Below are 21,219 nucleotides of genomic sequence, written 5' to 3' on the forward strand. Positions count from 1 at the left end.
AAACACTTTTCTCATAATGTTTTTTGGGCTTTGTCTAGCAAAGTGAAAGTAGAGACATGTTTGCCTAAAGTTTTTATAAAATCTTCTCCAAACAACAAACCTTTTGCATCCTCACTAGTTTCCTTAACTGCCAGATCACTTAATTTCGGGTTGATCTTCATCAAAACAGTCTTCCGCCTCTCAGTTAGTAAACCAGAATTTGCATTTCCAAAGAGAACCATAGCTCTCTGACTCCAACCTCGCAAAAGTTGCACATCCACTTGATCACCATTAATAAATGCCTCTTCTGACATATCTAATATTTTTCCAAAAGGACCTAAAACATCCAGTAAACGATCCTGACAAATTTTCAACAATCATTCCAATCTTTTTCTAGGATCTTTTCCTAATTTAAAAAGATACAAAGTTAGATCTGGATCTAAATTCGTAGTTTGATAGACTTTGTCATCAATTTGTGGCCTTGAGCATTCGGCTCTCAAAACACTCCTCACCTCCTTTTCAAGAGGCTTCCGCAACAAATGTTCAATACATTTTGCAACATGATCTTGAGGCCACCAGTCTGCACTTCTTGGATGCCTTAATTCATAAGGGCTAAACATTTCCCCTCCAAGAGGATCTTTCCAAATAACTTTTGAGGAAGATGCTTGATCATTTTTTAGATCATCTTTAAGATCATCATCATGATCGACGTCAAAAACAAACTCATTAATCACCTTTTCTCTTACTTTTTCATTCCTCTCATCCACATCCATATCATACTCCTCTTCGGAGTCATCCTTTGTGCGGCTAAGAAAACCTTTCTTATTTGCACCATAATGGGTACCACTCTTTTTCATGGACTTAAATCCATCTTTGCTCTTCTTATTCAAATGCTTAGTTTTCCTTGCTCTTTTAGTACCTCTTTTCTCTCTCCTTTCTTCTTCTACATCAGAAAATACCAGAAATCCTCTTCAGACTTACTATCTTTTCTCTTTTTGTCCATAACAATCTCTATAACCTCTCTCATAGAACTCTTTACTTCAGATTGTATTAATCTCCTTAAATTCTCCTCGCTAATTCTCCCCTCAACCACCTGTTGAGTCACACTTGTCTCTTTAGAACTCATGTTGACACCTTAAACAATTAAATCCCTCAATATCAAAAACACAATATCAATCTCTCACAATACCAGCTGTTTCCAACTCTCCTCTGACTCACGGTGTAAATAATCCTTTTTTTATTCAACTAACGTGTACACTCTAAAAAACACCTGCATAAAACCTATATTTATAAAGTATATTTTCCCAATTCAAGATGGCCACCGTATTCAGGCTAGAATTCGGCAGCCAAACACAATCAACTAACTCTGTGACCTCACGCTCATGCACGTGACGCCTCTACTCATACTGCCCAGATTCGAAAAAATCTCCCAACGGCAACACGATTTCAAGCACGAGAAACCCAAAGATAAACAGCCTCTCCACGCGCATGCATCCATTAAAATAACACTCGCTCATCACGCTCGATCAATAAGGTTTTCCCATCTTTTTACACAAAAAAACTTGTAACCCTTCAATATAACTAACGTGCACCCATATAATAAACTGTGACATTAATGAACTTAAACCTGTAACATAATCAATCAAATCTCCGCAAAAATATCCTTACTCAATAAAAATCTTCTAATGAATGTTTACACAGTACTTAAAGTAAAATATATGATAACTTACAAGCTATATAAATGATTAAAATACATACCAACAAACCCAAGCATACCGCTTCTATAAATTAGAAGCTTTCCTCTTTTAAACTATATCATATTAATATATACTCCTAAACATTCAATCTATAACTCAACATTCATTTAGTAAGGAATCAACTTGTCTGTTCAGGAGCAGCATTTAAAAGAGGATGAAGATTCAGAGCAGGAGGAATTTATTAGTGTTAATGTTGTTCCAGTTCTGGATTGTTTTTGTAATTGAAGTTCTTAAAAGGAGCTGCTCAGGAGTGGCATAAAAAGATTTAATGCATAATGGTAGCCTCCGGTCTTGTAATGAAATCGTGTCTGCAACAACATGAATTGCACAAACCAAAATAGGAATACTCTGTCCCTGTGGCAACATTCCTGCAACTGGCAGATTGATACTCATCCTATGCCAAAGCTCAGTTCCTGCAGACAGAAGGACCCCTGTGAAAACCTGAAGCACCCTCAGAGTCCCCTGGACTAATAGCACTATTCCCCTGCAAACTGCAGGTAAAACAATGCTTCGGATCCCTAGAATCTCTGGCCATTTGGCCCTCCAAGGAATTGCCCAATTCCAGTTGATCTAGGGTATCATGAGAACTGTAGTCCTGCCTTCCATGAAGTTTCAAGCAGCTATCATGTTTCCCTGAATCATAGGACATTGAAATAACAATCTGCTGTGGGTACAGCTACCAAGGCATGTTGGTCAATGTTAGGAATGGGGGCGGAGATCAGGGTAAGGGGGCTACACACTCTAGGTAACCCCTGCTAACCCCCTTGATAGCTTGGCACTAGCAGACAGGCTCATCCCAAAGGCAATGTGTAAAATATTTGTACACCAAACACACATTAACACAGTGATAACAACGCAAATGGACACCACACCATTTTTGAAAAATAAAGCATTTTATCTAAACTCAACAAGACCAAAACATTAAAAATCCTGCATACATTTAGTAAAATGGCACTTCAAAACAGTTATTTCAAAAATAAAGCTTGTAGAAAACAAATAGCTCCACCTGGAGCTATTAGGATGTCGTGACAGCAATAAATACAAAGTGAAGCACCGACCCCGAGGTGCACAGCATTGGGCATGGAATCACACGAACCCCCAAACAAACACTGCCTTGGAAAACAATGTCTATGACGATGCACTGCGTCATGAAGGAGAGGTGTCGGTGACAAGGTTGAGGCCGGTTCCCTGGCTGCCACAAGAGAGGTGAGACGTCGTGTCTATGAGGAGGCGACATGTCGAATCTAGGACAGGGGAAGTCAGTTGCGTCGGCAGTGAGGCAATGCGAAGTCAGTGAGTTTGTGGAGTCACCCTCTGCGGTTATCGGTGCCGCGATAACAGGATGCAGGCGCTGAGGGAGTCAGTGCTAGCGCTGGCACTGGGAATGCTGATAACTGCAGACATCAGCAGGCATCAAAGGGTGTCAGAGCTGCAGTGCAGGCCGGGAGGTGCGTCATGCACTTCACGAACGGTGTCTCTGGCCTAGGTGCAGGTTGCGGCATCACAGTGGCATCACTGAGGGCAACGGAGATTGCTTTTCTTGCTTCTCTTAGATTTCTTCTAGCTCCCAAGAGCAGGAACAACCACCCAGAGGCCCAACACTGGAACAGGCACCTCCTGGCAGGCCAGAACTCTCAGCAATAGAGTTCAAGGGACCGGGGGTAAAGTGTTTGTGTCCCTGAGACTTCAGAACAGGAGGCCAGCACACAAAAGCCCTTGGAGATTATTCTTCAATCAGGTTTCTCAGCAAAGTTCCAGTCTTTGTCCTTTCCTTGGCAGAAGCAGTACCTGCAGGCCAACCCCACACAGCACACAGCAAAAGGGCAATACTCCTCCTCACAGCTCTCCAGCTCTTCTCCTTGGAAAAGGTTCCTCTTAAGTCCGGAAGTGATATACAGTTTTTGGGTTTAAGGTCCACTACTTATACCCCATTTTGTATTTTGTTTGTCTATGTGCCATGGTCTCTGAGCCCAGTCCAAACCAGTTCCATTCTCACTGGTGCAGTGTGACCACAGGGGGTGGAGATAGTATTGTGCAAGGTAGACAGACCCTATTCAGGTGCCAGGAAAACACTTCCCACTACTCTAAATGTAGCCAAGGTCCATTTAACTCAGCTCTGAGTCATCCAGGAAGAGCCAGGCACACCTTACCCCCCGCCCCGTCCCCCCACCCCAGTGGCTGTCTATAATGTATGCACACCCCCAGCCCCTGTCACTTTAAAACCAGACAGTCAATCCACAAACAGGCAGAATCACACAGAATGGTTAAACAAGAAAATTCCTACTTTTTAAAAGTAGCATTTTGAAATACACAATTTAAAAACCATCTTTACTAAAAGATGTATTATTAAATTCTGAGTTCAGAGAGCCTACACTTTATTCCTCTATTTTGCCCCAATGGGAAATTATACTTGTAAGATGTTACAAAGTATCTCACATGGCTATCCTGTGAAACAGATAGCTTTTCAAGCGAAAACGAAATTGGCAGTATTATCAGGACATGTCACACACACAAGTACATGCCCGTAATTTTACATTTTACATACACTGTACCTTGGGTATACTTGAGGGGTATCTTACATGTAGGAAAAGGGAAGGTTTGGGCCTTACAAGTGGGTGCACTTGCCAGGTCAATATGGCAGTAAAAAATCCATGCAGACACTGCAGTGGCAGGTCTGAGAAACATTTACAGGGCTACTTGTGTGGGTGGAACAACCAGTGCTGCAAGCCCACTAGAAGCATTTGATTTACCGACACTGGGCACACTCAGTGCACTTTACTAGAGACTTAACAGTAAATCAAATATGTCAATCATGGATGAACAATTATAATCATAATTTACACAGAGAGTATATGCATTTTAGCACTGATCAGCACTGGTAAAGTGCCCAGAGTCCTAAAGCCAACAAAAACTGGTCAGAAAATAGGAGGAAGAAACAAAAAGTTTGTGAATAACCCTGCAACAAGGGCCATTTCCAACAGTCACCAGTGCAGCACTCGATGCTGTACCAAGAAGGCACTCCATCCGACTTTCATCCAAATTCAGCAGCTGCTCTTTGTGTTTTTGGATTTTGTTCCCCCAGCACTGTGTAAGCATTAAAAATCAGCTCTCTCGTGTTTCCTGTTCATCCCCAAAGACAGCCAGGACAACCCAGCAACCGGGCTCCATGGGCCAAGTACATTTAAACTGACTGTCGTAGCCTGGTCCAGGGACCCACACCTCCTCTACCCTCTTTGGGTTCTATACAACTCAACCTGCAAGTGACCGATTGTCACTAGCATTTTTCCCATTGACTGCAATGCAAAAGTTCAGCAGTATTGAATTGCTTATGTCTTCTTTTAAAATCCATAACTCCGGTTATATGTATGCTATTTTGCCCATTTGATGTCTAAATTAAGAAAAAAATGACACATTATTTTTTTATAAATTGGTGTCAGATTTCTATGGAATTGTGTCAATTACTTAGCATCCATGTTGATACTCTTAAATGCTTTACACATGTTCCTGTAGTAAAGCTTCACTGCTCTTCAACACTCTACCAGGACTGAGCTAAGGATTTATTAGTGTGAATTCACAGACCATCTTTGGGGTTCATGATAGTATTACATGGTAAAGACTAACCAACATCTCCACATCTCCACATATTACTCCACCTTCCTGAATGTACATTGCGAGAAGTGACATCTTGGTGCATTAGAGTAGTGCAGGAAATTTGATTATTAATTCAAGGTAGTGAGAACCCAGTTCAAGAAACAGTCACAATCCTTGTCAGGCGGAACCACAACTGTCAATAAATAAACCTGTTCCTAACCCTCTGGTTAGTTGACACAAAGCAGTCAGGCTTAACTTGGAGGCAATGTGTAAAGCATATATGCAGTTCCCAAAAAGCAATAAAGTGAAAAGACAACTAAAGAAAAAATCCCAAATTAATTTAGAAAGATAGAGAATATGTTACTGTATTAATGAACAAAATAACACCAAAACACCAAAAATCAATCAGTAGAATCTGACTTATGTAAGGTTCAAAATAGCCCCAAAAGTTAGAAGCGCTGACTGCTGGTCGCTCTGGACCAGGACAAAGTGACACGTTCAGGTCGACCACAATGGGTGCTGTATCTGGTGAGGAGCTGTGTGGCATGGCTCTATGGGGTCTGCGTTGCTCTGCAGTGTGCTAATGTGGATCCAGTGATACCCTAATTTAGGAGCTGCATAACTCTTTGGATTCAGTGCCGGACCCTGTCTGAGGTCTGCTCTCTCCCCTCGCCCCAACAGCTCCGCGTGCTCTGCTCCGACGCAGACCCCAGTGGCACAACTCAGGCAGGGTTCGAGCCCGCTCTGTGACACATACAGTTCCTCATCTTTTTTCCCTCGTGCCTTCGCAGTATTTTTTCCCCTTGTACTTCTGTGTCTTTTTTACCTCGTCGTTGTTTGCCTGCCTTTCTGCCTGTTTTGCCTGTATCTTCTGTACACTGCCATTGTATTCTGCCCTCAGGTCACTCTACCCTACTGCCCTCTCTCGCTGGTTTTTCCCACTGTTCCCGCTCTCGCTCCTGCCTCCCAGCTGCATGCTCCCGCCCTCTCACCTACATAATGGCGGCCGCTGGGTGGTCGCACAGCCGACTCACCGCTGGCTCGCCGAAGGCAAGTCTGTCTGCACCAGTCTGCGCCTGGACAGCGCCCAGCACCAGACACCCTGGCCCCCGCAAGCGCCACGACACCAGATGCCACTACAACACCAATTTCCTCCACAAACTCAACACCGGCTGATCATCCACCTGCTTCCAGGCCACCCCAAAGCTCACCCATGGACCCCTCACCTGCTGTAGCTGCAGCTTCACCAGCCAACGTACATCAGCACGTCCTGCCTCCCCCACTAGGGCAGGTCACAACCACTTCAGATGCATACTACTCAACAACCGCTCCACCCACAAGCAGGCCATTGAACTCTGGGACCTACTCAACTCGTTCTTACCGGACGGCGCCTTCCTAACGGAAACCTGGATGAACCCCTCCTCAGCACCCGACATTGCCATAGCCATCCCGGACAGCTACAAGATCACCTTCAGGGACCGCCCCAAAAAACCATGAGGTGGAATCGCCTTCGTCCACAGAAATACCCTCAGAATCTCGACCAGCACCGAAGACACTCTCAGCACTGCCGAACACCTGCATTTCCAGATCCACATCTACCCTAACACCACCCTCAGAGGAACCCTCGTCTAGAGATCCCCCGGACCCGACCACAGTTCAGCGACTCCTTGCTTCCACAAACTACATCCTCCTTGCCATCTTCGAACTCAAACAGCTTGTCACAACACCAGCCCACTCCGCCTGACACACACTTGACCCTATCTTCTCCCCCAGCAACCATGTCACCTTCAGCCACACTACAGAACTCCACTGGACCGACCACCGCTGCATCCACTTCTCCTTCAAGAAACACAACATGCACAACCACCCACAACAAATCCCCCACCGCAGCTGGAACAAGGTCACCAAAGACTAACTCCTCACCTCCCTTGCCTGAGACTCACCAACCTACCCCACCGACACAGCCGCCTGCGACTTCAGTCATTGCGCCAACACTCTCGCCCTGATCAGGAAACCCTCAAACAGACGCACCAACAGGAGTGCCATCTGGTTCACCTCCAACTTCCAGGCATCCAAGCAGACTTGCCGAAGACTCGAGAAGAAGTGGCACCACAAGCAGTTACCGGACAACCACGCAGCCCTCAAGAACCCCAGCCGCAAGCACCACCAACTCATTTGAACTGACAAAAGGACCACCTTCAAGGAATAAATCGACAACAACGCGCACAATATAAATGAGCTCTTCAACATTGTAAAATAACTCACCAACACCATCTCCAGCTCAAACGACATCCCGCCATCGCAAGACATCTGCGACTCCCTAGACAACTTCTTCCACTGCAAGATCACAGACATCCAAGACAGCTTCAACACCCAGACCCCCGACAGCCACCGACACTTCAGACTCACTGTCCCCCAACCACCCTGGCCTCCTGCTCTCCTGGAACTACATCAACAACGACAACACCATCAAAATCATGAACACCATCCACTCCGGTTCACTATCCGACCCCTGCCCTCACCACATCTTCAATAAAGCAAGCTTCATCATCGCACTCCAACTCTGGAAGACAATCAACAGGTCCTTCGAGACCGCCACTTTCCTGGAGAGCTAGAAACACGCCGAGATCAACGCCTTACTCACAAAACCCGAGGCGCACCCAAAGAACCTCACAAACCTCCGGCCTATCTCCCTGCTCCCGTTCCCGGCGAAAGTCATCGAGAAGACTGTCAACAGGTAAGTGACCCCCTTCCTCGAGGAGAACAACATCCTGGACTCATCCCAATCTGGATTCTGCAGTAACCACAGCACTGAAACCGCCCTCCTCGCCGCCACCGATGACATCAGGGCCATGCTGGACAATGGCAAAACCATGGCCCTCATCCTCCTGGACCTCTTGGCCGCCTTTGATACCGTCTGCCACCACACCCTACGCACACGCCTCCTCAAAGCAGGGATCCACTACAAAACCTTGGACTGGGTGACCTCCTTCTTCACCGTCAGAACACAGAGAGTCCGCCTCCCCCCTTTCCGAAGCCACCAAAATCATCTGTGGTGTACCCCAAGGTTCATCCCTCAGCTCAACCCTTTTTAACATCTACAAGGTACATCTCGCCAACATCTTCCGTTCACACAACCTCAACATCATCTCATTTGCCAACAACTCCCATCCTCTCTCTCACCAAGGACCCCGCCACCACCAAAACCAACCTCCATGAAGTAACGAAGACTGTCGCCGAATGGATGAGGTACAGCCCCCTGAAACTGAACTCAGACAAGACGGAGGTCCTCATCCTTGGTTCCACCCCTTCCACCTGGGATGACTCCTGGTGGCCAGCCGTGCTGGGAGTTGCTTCAACTCCCACTGACCACGCACACAACCTGAAGTTCATCCTGGACTCTTCACTCTCATTGAGCCAGCAAGTCAACGCTGTCTCCTCCTCCTGCTTCTACGGCCTCCACATGCTTCGCAAGATCTACAGATGGATCTCCACCGTAACCAGAAGGACGGTCACCCAGGCCCTCGCCAGCAGCAGGCTGGACTACAGTAACGCCCTCTATGCAGGAACCACAGCCAAACCCCAGAAAAGACTTCAACGCATACAGAACGCCTCCGCACGCCTTTTCCTCGACATCCCCCATCACAGCCACATCAATGACCACATGCACTTGCTCCCCGTCAACAAGAGGATCCCCTTCAAGCTCCTCACTCATGCTCACAAAGCACTCCACAACGCCAGACCAGCATACCTCAACAAACAACTCACCTACACCCTGAACCAACAGCTTCGCTCCGCTGACCTCACCCGTGCCAACGTTCCACGCATCCACCGAACAACCACCGATGGCAGATCATTCTCCCACCTCACCACCAAGACATGGTACACCCTTCCCATACACCGACAACAAAACTAGGACCTGCTGCCCTTCAGGAGACTTCTCAAGACCTGGCCATTCGAGCAGTAGCAGCACCTCACCCCACCCCTCCCCGTTTAGCGCCTTGAGACCCTCATGGGTGAGTAGAGCGCTCTACAAATGTTTGATTGATTGATTGATCCAGCGAAACCTTCAGTATGGTAGGGAGATGTACACTCTGACTGCAGCCAAGGCACCAAGTCCGTGAGGACATCAACTGGGGGTCAGAACTCACTCCCATAGAGACCAGCAGAGGGGACCATATCAGGTCCAGTTGGGTCTGGTCAGCTGGGAAGGTCCTTTGAAAACTTGTTGTGTCCCTGTAGCTCAAACTGGAGGTCAGCCAACTGGTCCTTGAAATCACTTTTGGGGCCCTGGGTTCAAGGAAAGCAGGCCCAGTCCTCCTTCAGGATTTTCAGACAGCAGAGCAGGCCTCCTTCCGAACTTTACAGGTGAAGGAGTGTTCTGATTTCAGGTTCTGAGGGTGTCACTTTTATACGCAGTGCCAGCCAGTGAGTGGTGGGCAATCCATTGTCTATCCCCAAAAGTAGTTCTGGTCAGTTCTCCCCTCTTACCTGATTTTGCTCCATCCAAGTTAGTTAAACAAAAGTCAGGGCAGGTCTGGTGCTTGGTTCCTTTGTGTGTTGTGGCAAGTCCCTTTGAAGGGTAATCAGGGCAGGATACAGTTCACGCCAGCCAACCTGTCAGGAAGTCTCACTACTCTCTGCCTTCAGGTCCTTTGTCCAATGTCTGGCTCGGTTCGAATAAATATTTCCCTGTGAGGAAGCCGTCAACAGTCCAAGGCAGCTGGCCACTCACAGGAAAGCCCCAGAAACTTCAAGCAGGAAAATGACAACTTTCTAAATGTGGCATTTCCAGAATAATAATGTAAAATCTGACTTTACCATTAAAGAAAGTGTTAAATTATAAATAAAATGAGTAGCAATGTATTGTTCTAGCTGTTCTCAAACTGAATTTAGCACTTATTAAATATAATAATGTAAACCAGTGTTAGTATATGGGAGGCCAGCCTTGCCATAGTGAATAAACATGTACATAATCCACATGAATTATGTGACCTACTATTATAGGCATTACAATTACCTACTTTGCAGCCTGTTCCATCAATTTACCTGAACCTCCTGATTTCGCCTGTTATACGGTTTTTAAATCCCCAACGTAAACATAAGTACCATTCTAAAAGACAATGAAAAAAGACCACCTTAACATTCATCTACGGCATGGATAAAATGCTTATAACCCAAGTTCATTAAGCCGCTTAGCAGTCGATGGTAGCCAAAATTCACAAAGCTTAAATGAAATGTGCCGAATCTTACAAAAAGCTTCCTTCCCAACTTCAAGACATAATTTATCTGATTACCTCCAAAAAGACCAAGTTGATGCTATTGTCAAAGTGTGAACAAAAACCACACAGGAAAAAGACATAAATAAGATGAAAAAGAAAGCCAAAAAGAGAGCAAATAGATGTTTAATACTCTTGACAATGAGAAAAAAATGTTCAAACAGGTATTACATTCTTTGACAAGTGGATTGCATTGACCGAAGAAGGTCTTTGAAACATATTGGAAACTTCAGATTTACATATATAATTCCGCTTACAAATTTATGTGTTTTAGTGTCACTGTGTTAATAAAAACAAAGCATTCTAGTTTATCATACAATCCTTTGAGAATTGAATTGTCTAGATAACTGATCAAAAAAGTTTCTCTTTGCACTAATGTTTTTGTACATCGCTGTCAGGTTGATGATGAGTCTCCCTAAAACTGTAAAACGAAGATGAGCTATGTTATGATTATTGTGAAGCCAGCGGGTAACTAAACAGGAATTGTGATTCTTGGTTCTGATCATTCTCTTGTATTCTGTATTCTTGTTTTGATTTGGCGTTCTGTCCTGCTGACGTACAGTTGACCACAAGGACATTTAACAGCATAAATCAATGTATCTGAATTACAGTCCGATGTGTGGCGTGTCTTGAGGGTTATACCGTTAGTGGATGTGTTTTTAATTTTTTTTTATTGAGCAGAGATAACAAGAGTCATACGATACATGCACTTTACAAATGCTGAGAAATTTGTCCAAAACACAAAATTGTGTTCATTAATTAACAAAACATATACATCAAAATCCATCATCAAATTAACAATCAACAAAATGTTCCCAAATCCGCGAAAATTTCTTAATTGCCCCCACCCGTTTGCCATAAGCTTCTTCTAATTGCTCTGTACGTTTCATTTTAATAAGCCATTTCTCGAATAAAGGTATTTCCAATGAATTTTGGAAAATTAACGAACGAGCAAACAACATTAAAATAGCAAGAAAATGGCCCTCAGTTTTCGAGAGTATAGCCTCCCTACTAGTTATCCCAAACAGAACAGCTTCTACTGTAGGTTTGTTCGTTTTTTTAATGGCCCTACTAAAATATTCAAATATTTTCTCCCAAAATGTTATCAACTTAGGGCAAGAGAAAATAATATGCCGCCATCCCCCTTCTAATAAGGTGCCACAATAAAAACTGCTATTTTCCACCTCTGAATAGATTTTATTTAGCGCTTCTAGTGAGCAAGAAATGCCATTATTTTATAGTTTGAAGTTCTCAATATCTTGTTTCCTGTAATTGATATTTTTGCCATTCTTGATAAGAAAAAACACATTGAGTTTGAACTGAAACTTTCTCCAAAAATTTTAATACCAGAGAGGATTCATCTTGGGAGCTCATTAAGCGATACCAATTACACACTCTAGTCAACTTAGAAATATACAGTGGAGTGGCTATTTTTGCAGGGAAGCTATTGAATATGAGATTATATATATATTTTTTAAATGAATAATTTGAATACATTCAAAAAAAGAAAGTTTGTTGTGACCAAGACATCTGGCCTGCATTTCATCCCAAGTGATCATCCTGCCCTGTATAGCAAACTGGTTAACTATCCCCAAACTAGAATTGTTCTATGTTTTCAACTGAGTGAAGTGAATATGTAAACCCAAATCTCTACAGTCAGTTAATTTTAAGGAAAAAAACAGAAAAACCCTTTTGTTTAAAAACAGTACGAAGTCTATTTTACAAATCCAATAATGTTTTACATCTTGTTTTCATTGGGAGTTTTGCTGTTTTTAAGAATGTGGGAACTTGAGTTCTGGCTTCTTGGCTCATTTTATCAATAAAAAAGTTCTCAACCTGTTTCAATTTAGATAATAAACATGCTACATAGTCAAAAAATGATGATTCATAATATGAACGCATATTTGGGAGTGCTAAGCCACCTAACTGAGTATCTAATTGCAAAATCGGCAACTTAACTCTAGCTTTATTTTTATTCCAAATAAAAGACCTAATCATTGAATCGATCCCTTTAAAAAAATAACATTCACCTTAATCGGAATATTGGTAAAAAGAAATATCAAAAGGGGTAGAACAGACATCTTGATAAGTACCACACAACCTATTAAAGTTAGAGGAAGATTGGTCCATTTTTCAAATAGTTTCTGGATCTTTATACTGATGGCTTCGTAATTCAGCTTAACTAGCTGCCCATATTGGCCTGTGACATAAATCCCCACATACCGTGTGGGACCGGCTTTTAAAGCCTGTTGTTTCAAATCTTCTGCAGAAATTCAGACGCGGTATTTAAAATTACAATTCCAGTTTTGCTTGGATTAATTTTATAACCCCCTATTTGTTCGAATTTCCTGAATTCTACCATAGTTCATTGCAGGTTTGTTTTTTCAAGGGACAGATACAGAATGGCATCATCCCCGAAAAGTTTTAATTTCGCCATTCCGTCGATCGGGGATTTAATATTCCTATTGGCTCGTATTCTAATTGCCAAAGGCTCAATAAAAAAAGTAAATAGAAGGAGTGATGAGAGGCAACCTTGCCTAGTCCCACGATTTATGTCGATTAACCCTGTTTGGGCCCCATTAACTATTAACTGGGCCGGCGCCCCTTGATAAATATTTTGAAGCATAGCAATTACAGGAGACGGAATCCCAAAAGTCCATAAAATAAAGTGTCCCAAATAACTAAAGCAAAAGCTTTTTCTGCATCTACCATCATGGCTGGTGTCTTGTTAACGTAAATAATCTAGAGCTTGTATAAAGAAGCAAGTATTTGATGTCATAGCACAGCCCGCTATAAACCCTGTTTGATCTGAGTGAATTACTTCCTTGGCCGCAAAAACAAAATGCTGGGTCCAGATCTTCATAAGAATTTTATAGCCAGCATTTAAAAGACTGATCGGTCTACATGAATTAAGATTATTTGGTGGTTTACCCTTTTTTACTAAACTAATTACTGTCACCCATTTAAATTCCGAAGATACCATCCCACCAGTTTTGATATGATCAAATAATGTTTTCAAAAATGGGGTCAACTCCTTAAAAAAGGTTTTATAGAATTCGATTGGAATTCAGTCTTCGCCACAGGCTTTTGCCCCTTCCAAAGATTTAATAACAGCCGATATCTCAGCCTCTGTAATTTCCTTCTGAAGCTGAGTGGCTACACTCTGTGATACTGTTGGTAATTGAAGTGAAGCAAAATACTTGTGGATCATATCCAAATTAACTGAATATTTTGTGGTATATAATTGTTGAAAATGTTCAACAAAAATTTGAGCAATGTCAGCTCTGTTAGTTGCTGTTGTATTAGTGTTTGGATCAATCATTTTTACAACACAGGCGGATTCTTGTCGAGTCCTAGTTGACCAACTAGCATCTTCCCAACCATTTGGCTTTCTTCATACATCTTCTGCCTATATGTCTGAGAGCTATTTATTTCTTCTAAAACAAAAAAGTTTCTAAATGCCTTCCTGGCCTGTTCCAACTGGCCCCGAGATGAGGAGCCCACAGATTTAGAAGCATTGTCCAGGGAATGCTTATATATATATATATATATATATATATATATATATATATATATCTATATATATATATATATAAATATACATAGATATATATATATATATATATATATTTGTGTGTGTGTGTGTGTGTGTGTGTGTGTGTGTGTGTTTGTGTGTGTGTGTGTGTGTGTGTGTGTGTGTGTGTGTGGGTGTGGGTGTGTGTGGGTGTGTGTGTGTGTGTGTGTGTGTGTGTAGCCAAGAAACCCCTATGGAAGAACCAGCCTCCTCACCTCATGGTTAAGAACGAAGGACCCCATCTCTGCTTCGTGGATGACACCCCGCAAGGGATGTTAAACCCCTGGGTGTGGAAGATTCAGCATGCAGGACCCCGTGTCAGCTCAGAAGGAATTCCTCTCTAATTTGTAGGGAGGGGGAGTGAGGGTCTTTTATACTAAAGTGATCAATCCAGGGTTTTTTCTAGATTCAAAATGTTTTTAAAACAATCATAGATGCTTTTGAAAACAGTCATAAATGTTTTGAAAGCAATCACCACTGCTTTTCTAAACAACTGCGATCATGCACAGCTGGCTGTTCGCCAAGGATGAAAAAAGTGGTCACTCTTATACAGAATACTTCTGGCGTGCCTAGGGATATGTTTATGTATGCAATAGAATACTAAGAGCCTGGTGTCGAAGAGACAGGAGCAAGCTACTGGATTAAAGGTCTCCTGTTTAGAATCGTTATTGTCGTGTGGATGTGACAAATGTATGTAATAGGGGTATACATGACAGGAATAGCCGAAAAGGACACGACAGTGGATGAAAACTATTGAAATGTAAAGCATAATTTCTGTCTGTGGATTTCTTAAAAACTTTGGTTGTTAAACCTTTCAATGTCATGTCTACCAAACATGCACACAAATCCTAAGGACCCTCCATTCAGACCCATCGTTTCGGGATATGTTTCTATACATGTGAACGTCTTAAGGCTAATATAAAATTTCTTCTGGGACTCCTCCATTTCAGCCTGTTTTGTAGTTATTTTTCATGGGATAACTCATTCTTTTTACAGAGAATGGGAACATCTATGGGCTTTTCTGGAGCACCATCATATGCCAATATTTTCATTGCTAAATTTGAACAACACATCTATGAGAAGAGATCTTGGATGGACAATCTAATCTCTTACATGTGCTACATAGATGACATTTTGGTGATTTGTAAAGGTACTAAAAATCAATTGGTGGACACTGTTATGGAACTGAACCAACATAAATCCTGGATACAATTTACACACAACATGAGTCAACAGAGCATTCATTTTTGGGACATTCATTTAAACATGACATTGAAGGGTTTAACAACCAAAGTCTTTAAGAAACCTATAGACAGAAATAATGTCTTAATATTTCAATAGTTTTTATCTACCAGCATTAAAGCAACACCTGCCAAAATCCCAGTTAATCAGCGTCAAAAGGATCACCTTAAAAACGGATCTGTGTACTCTTTCCACACAGGAATTTTACTCACAATATGAGAAAAGAGGTTACCATGTTAAGGTATTGGATAACGCTCTCAAAGGGTGCATACTATGAAATGCAGGAGTCTTTTACAGCAATCCATAAAACCAAGTAAATCCAGAGAGGTTTACGTAGTGAAGTTCTCCACCAAGTCACCAGTTATCAAACGAATCATCAATAAAGGATGAGAAGTGATTCAACAAGAATTGGATTTTGGAGACCTCTTCAAAGAAAAACCTTTATTTGTGTGCACGCATTCCAGTAATCTTACAGAAATCCACTGTAGAAACGGGATTTTGGGAAACACGCTATCACATCCACAAACGGGAAAAAACATCAAATTACGTCACACATTGGACTGTAAATCAGATACATTGATTTATGTCCTTGTGGTTAAATGTATGTCAGCAAGACAGAAAGCAAAATAAGAATTGCAGAGCATAATCAGAACCAAGAATCGCACATTCCTGTTTAGTTACCTATTGGGTTGACAATAATCATAACATAGCTCAACCTTGTTTTACAGTTTTAGGGAGACTCATCATACAACCTAACAGCAATGTACAGAAAACCTTAGCGCAAAGAGAAACATTTTGGATCAGATATCTAAACAGTTTATTTAACAAAGGATTAAATGATAAACTAGAAATGCTTTATTTTTTATAAACACAGTGACACAAACACACATAAATATGTCAGAACAATTACATATGTCAATCTGGAGTTTACAACATGTTTCAAAGGCCTTCTACGGTCAATGCAATATTCTTGCTAGAGTATGTAATACCAGTTTGAACCTTTTTTTCTCCTTGTCATGAGTATGAAATATCTATATGTTCTCTTTTTTTCTTTCTCATCTTATTTTCGTCTTTTTCTCGTGTGGTTTAAGCTAACACATTGTCAATAGCACCAGCTTGGTCTATTTGGAGGTAAACAGATAAATCATGTCTTGAAGTTGGGAAGCTTAGCTTTTTAAATATTTGGTACATTTAATTTAAGCTTTGTGAGTTTTGGCTACCGTCTACTGCTAAACGGCTTAATAAATTTGGGTTAGAAGAGTTTTAGCCTTGTCCGTAGATCAATATTCAGGTAGTCTTTTTTCATCTATTTGAATGAGACCACATGACATTCATATCCTGAGGTTTATAACCACATAGGGTTACAGGGTTGCTATTACGTTTGGGGTGGAGATTTGAAAACCTTCTAACATGTGGAATCAGGAGGTTCAGGTAAATTGATGAAACAGGCTGCAAAGTAGGTCATCGTAATGCGTATAATAGTAGGTTGCATAAATCATGTGGATTATGCACACGTTTATTCAATGCAGAGATCGAAGATAGAAGGCAGTATCGAACCACCCACTTAGCTTTGTCGGACCCAGGAATTCGGTCCATTTCCACTTGTGAGTACCCCTTTTGTCGGGAGATCAAACACATGTGACATTCATAAATATGCAGCAATATAGACATGTTGACTCAATTTTTTTACTTTTTTAGTTACAGGAAGTTCAGAAAGTGTAAGACATAGAACACAATTTGATCATGAAAGTAAGGATAGTGGTGCATGCAGGTATGAGAATCCACATATGATTCATTGTGAGGTCATGGATTGTTTCCAGTTGGACCATTGGGTACAGTGTGAGAAGGTTGTTTTCGTGTGTTAATAACTGTAGTGTTTCAAGGACTAACATATAGGTTTTACAGACTCTATACTTGGCATCACTCGGGTGATCTCCTGTGTTCTTCTATTTTGTATTGCAGTTTTTTCTGTTGTCATCATTGTTGTTTCCACTGGTATATTAATCAATTACAAATGGTGATTATGTCATTTAGCACATCATGTAGAGCATTTACATAGTATTTTCTTTAAAAAAATGCATACTGTTCCCTAAAAATGGTAATATTATTATTATGATTGTATTCATAGTATTGTGAATCTTCAAGAAGTCCTGCTCTATCTGATGTATAAAGATGTTTATTTTGTCTGTACACATAATGTGATGTAACATTGAGATTGTTTATGTACAAAAAAGTGCAATGACATTTTGACATTGAATATTTCTACTTAACCAGAATTCACCCATTCTTTAAATGTAAAGTCATTCAACAGATGTTGTGTTAAATTATTATGAAAAAATGATAGATTTTTGTATAACTAAAGAACCCTAGGGTCCATTAAGTTGTGCGCATGGTACTGAGTACACCGAGTGGTGTACTCTGATGGTATACAAAAAGTGTATTTTGCCAGATTGAAATGGCAGTTTAATACTGCTACTTTAATGAACTGGGGTGGCAGAGTTGGCTAAAGAACGGTGATGGATTAAACCCAGATCTTTTGACTGGGTGTGAGTGTTTGATTGATTTAGATGCTACGTCCATCACCACCCCCTTTTGTACCACTTTAATGGGTGGCATAATGAGTGCTGCAGTCAACTAGTAACATTTAATTTACAGGCCCTAGATACAGGTACTACCACATACTGGGATACATGGTCTTTCTGCATTACATTGCATATTTCCTTGAAAGCTTGTGCCATGTGACTGAAGTTGTCTGTTGTTTCCTTCTGTCCTTCCACCACTGCTGTAGTGAGCTGTGTGATGATGTCCTTCAAATCGACCATATTTGTTTTAATGGAAACCACAGTGCATGCATTGAATGCATGTGTTTACATTGCAGGCGCTGCACCTTCAACATTGCATTCTCCAGCCCACTGCAGAAAGATGATACATCGCCTTTACCAGCTTGCCATTGTGCCCTTGCCATGCACCTCCTGATATTTCTGTGCCGCATGTGGACTTGGGCTGTTGGGGTGTGTGTATGCTCAGCCTGTGTTATGGGAAGGTCAGGTTGGCTCTCCTCTTCCATTTCAATCTCAGGTAGTGGTGCCACTGTTGTATTGAGTCTTGTGGGTGCAGGTGTCGGAGGTGAAGGGTTCACTGTGTTGTCATCTCCTGACTGTGCCTGAGTCTCCTGAGGGTCATGGTTTTCGCTTTCATCTGACTCCTGCACGTGTGTATCTGTGATGTAAAACAGCACTATTTTAGTTCATAATGTTGACATGTATATCACATAGTGCATTGTTTTGTCTAATAAAGCTATTAAGCAACAAACAGGTGTATACATTATGCTTCCTTGTCAAACTTAAATGCACCTGTTCTTTCAGATTTTCCTCCTTGCCTTTCCTATTGGGTTTTCTGACTACTAATCCCATAACCCATTTGTGTGTAGCAAGTAAAATGTGGACTGGAGTAGTATTTGCTCCTCTAAGTCTGATCTCACTAAAGGGGTATTTGTTACATTTACCATGCATATGGTACTTAGCATGCATCTTACCTTGGGCAGTACTTGGTGGTGCAGAGGTGTCTATCTGCGTCACTCCAATGATAGCTTCAGTCGGAACGGTAGACTCCACCAGGTCCTCTAAGGGTGATGACGCAGTTTGTGTGAATGGGCCTCCTGCTGTCTTCTTCACCTCTGCAAGCCTTGCAGCATATGTTTCCTTGGCCCTGCTCCGCAGATCATACGACTGCATACGTACATCCGCAATGGAGAGCAGTGTGAACCCCACTGCACTTCTGTTTCTTTGGATACCCATCCATAGTTTTTTTTTTCACTCTCTGGGACATGGAGTGACTGTTTTCCAAACAATTTCTCGTGGCTCTTCACCACTTCCTCTATTAGGTCTTCCAACTCTGTCTCCCTAAACGTTAGCTTTCTCTTGGGCACTGCTGGTTCTTCTCAGTGTTTTTTTTACGCCATGCTTGTTTTCTTGTACAGATTTGGCTGTCAAAACAGACTTCCTAGTGATGTGCTCCCGCTGTCTGCCTCCTGCTTTCACTCAGTAACAGCATGGCATAACTTACTTCCTGGTTGTGCGGTCATCATGCTGCACCGGAATGTTAGGTTCGCTAATAGCGATTCTCAAATAGCGAATTTGCTATTTTGGGAATTGAATTTAGATAATCTCCATTTGTAAATCCAATTTTTATTTTATATCGTACATTTTTGTGATTTTCTACATACATAAGCTTTTGAAATTACCAAATAGCGATCCGTTAAATGTCGCTATTTGGTCATCGTAATTTCCAAGTGTGATACATGTGGCTCAATGTTACATCTATTACATTTTAGCAATCATATCCCTGATACATTGGGCAGTGTGTGACTGGCACAATGTTACATTGGTAATATATGGCACTGACCCCTTGTGCACTGTACTGGTGTGTGCTTGGAGCTCTATTTGCACAAGAATAACAAAAATAATAATAACATTATTATTATTACCTCCTTCTATGCGTCGGACGGCCGGGAGCCGTCCGACGCAAAAGTGCTCATGTGCGTAGGACGGCGCCCAGCCTTCCCCGCACATGGCAGGGGAAAATCCCTTTGGTGCGGGCACCAAAGGGATTTCCATTCCCCCAAGCAGCCTCGAGAGCTGGGAGAGAGCTTCCCCGCTCCCGAGGCCGCTTAGTTATTTTCACTGTCACGATGATCAGCACGCACGCAGCACTGATGTCACTTCAGTGAAAGTGAAATGATCCCATCAGCTTTTTCAGTTTCCCTGCCTCTTTGCTCAGAAGGACATCTCAACACCCTGAGCACCGAGGCAGGCAGGAGAGGTATCATTGTAAAGGGGACTATCTCCTCTTTCCAATGATACCCCTCCCTAGTGGATCCCCAAGTTGGGGTCCACCAATAGACACTAGGGAGGGGGGTGTGACCCCTTGGGCAGTAGCCCCTAATCTGCCCCCCCGGGGGCAGAAAGCACACTAGATACCGGGATCATTCTTTTTAATTGCATTTAGGCGTGGGGGCTGGCATAAATGGGTCTGCCCCTCCTCCAAACAACCTCCGCAGACCTTGTGTCTCCCCTAAGGGGACAATGAGGGGTATTCCCCCAATATGCCCCCCAGGGGGGCAGAAAGCCCACTAGACACCAGGGATATATTTTTTTAAATAAAAGATAGGTGAGGGCTGCCCACAAAGAGCAAGGCCATGCCTCACCCAAATATATTTGGCAACAATCTTTCTGCCCCCCCAGGGGGTAGATGGGGGCAGTAGCACCAGGGTGTATTTTTTTTACAGTATTTAGTGTGGGGGCTGCCCTAAAAGGGCATGCCAATACCCCTATCCCCCCAGCCCCCAAACACCCTCCACAGACTTTCTGCCCTCCATTGGGGGTAAATGAGGGGATTACACCAGACTGCCCCCCTGTAGCAGAAAGCCAACTAGACACCAGGGATTTGTAATTTGTTTTATAAAAGTGGGAGGAGGTCTGCCCGCAGAGGGCAAGACCATGCCCCCACCCAAATATATTTGCGAACAGTGTTTCTGTCCACTAGATTCCACAGATTCTTTTTTACAGTATTTAGGGGTGGGGGCTGCCCAAAATGGACTTGCCAATGCCACCCCCGCCCCACCCCCAAACAACCACTACAGATGTTTACCCCCCCCCCTCCCCAGGGGGCAAATGAGAGTTATTACCCATGATAGACCACCCGGGAGGGGGCAGAAAGCCCATTAGACAGCAGTTTTTTTTAATAAGAGTGGGGGGGCTGCCCACAAAAGACAAGACCATGCCCCACCCATATATTT

This window comes from Lissotriton vulgaris, chromosome 7 (genome assembly GCF_964263255.1).
Source record: "Lissotriton vulgaris chromosome 7, aLisVul1.2, whole genome shotgun sequence".
NCBI lineage: Eukaryota > Metazoa > Chordata > Amphibia > Caudata > Salamandridae > Lissotriton > Lissotriton vulgaris.